The sequence below is a fragment of the Elephantulus edwardii genome, unplaced genomic scaffold (genome assembly GCF_000299155.1).
Source record: "Elephantulus edwardii isolate Elephantulus edwardi_28Jun2011 unplaced genomic scaffold, EleEdw1.0 scaffold00007, whole genome shotgun sequence".
NCBI lineage: Eukaryota > Metazoa > Chordata > Mammalia > Macroscelidea > Macroscelididae > Elephantulus > Elephantulus edwardii.
Genome location: NW_006399757.1, coordinates 34126231 through 34127297, shown reverse-complemented (window position 1 = coordinate 34127297; position 1067 = coordinate 34126231). Strand labels below are relative to the sequence as shown.

Here is a 1067-nt window from a genome sequence, read left to right as displayed (position 1 = left end):
TTGCTATGAGTCATCTATGACTCGACAGCATTTAACAAGAAAAAACAACAACAATCCTCAAGTCAAAACTGACTCATAGCTAACCCTTTACAGGCAATAAATAGCACAGGAAGAGATTGCCTATCTTTTCCCCATTGAATAGTTGATGGATTCAAACTGTGTACCTTTGGGATGACAGCACAATTCCTTATCACTAAGCCAGCATATGCTTGCATTATTGTATTTTTTTTTTTAAAGTTTTCACCTTTAATGAAATGACTTTGGAAATAATGTACATTTCCATGACACCCACACTACAGTTTCTGGAGTCACAGTAAGATACACAGAATTACACGGATTCCATAATTAATATGAATGCCAACATCTCTTAGCAGTTATTTGTTACATGGCAAACAAAATCAAGAAAGCGACCAGCAAACAACAAAGACCCATAGCTTCAGACAAGGCAAATCCCGGGATAGCATATGAGAACAGCTGCTGTTTCAGTGAAGGGTTTCTGGCATAGCCAATGATGAGGCTGCCAAAGACTGTCCCAATACCAACACCAGAACCAGCCACTCCTACTGTTGCAGCTCCTGCACCAATAAATTTGGCAGCAGTATCAATGTCTCTGCTGATTGCACTGGTTTGAAACTCCCTCTGGATTAGTGGAGACACACCATTCTGGGCCCCACGAAACACTGCTGAGCCCTCTCCAGGCCTAACTTCTGGTTGCGGTAACACTGATGCAGTAATTGGTCTGTATGCAACCCTGGATCCAGCTCAGATCAGAGCCGGGGTGCAGGTGAGCTTGGCACAGGCGAACATCTTAAACTCTTCGGGGAGGCACGGCTGGAGGACTTGGGTGACAGGTGGCGTGGGCTCCTCTCCCGCTTCCTCCCTTCTACGCGGCGGCAGCGGCGGCAGAGGTCGAAGTGGTACATTATTGTATTTTTTAATATAGTTGACTTTCCAGAAGTTATTTCTTAATTATGTTTGGGTATAACTTGAACATTCACACCCTGTGGACTGCTTATAGTCTGTGAAGCTTCTAGGAAATAGGGAATTGGGTTGTTTAGTTGTGCCCT

The 1067-nt window shown here is 44.1% G+C and overlaps 1 pseudogene; it reads right to left on the bottom strand.

Moving 5' to 3' along the window:
• Positions 1-381: 381 nt before the first annotated feature.
• LOC102847913 lies at positions 382-807 on the bottom strand (annotated as a pseudogene).
• Between the last annotated feature and the right edge of the window lie 260 nt (positions 808-1067).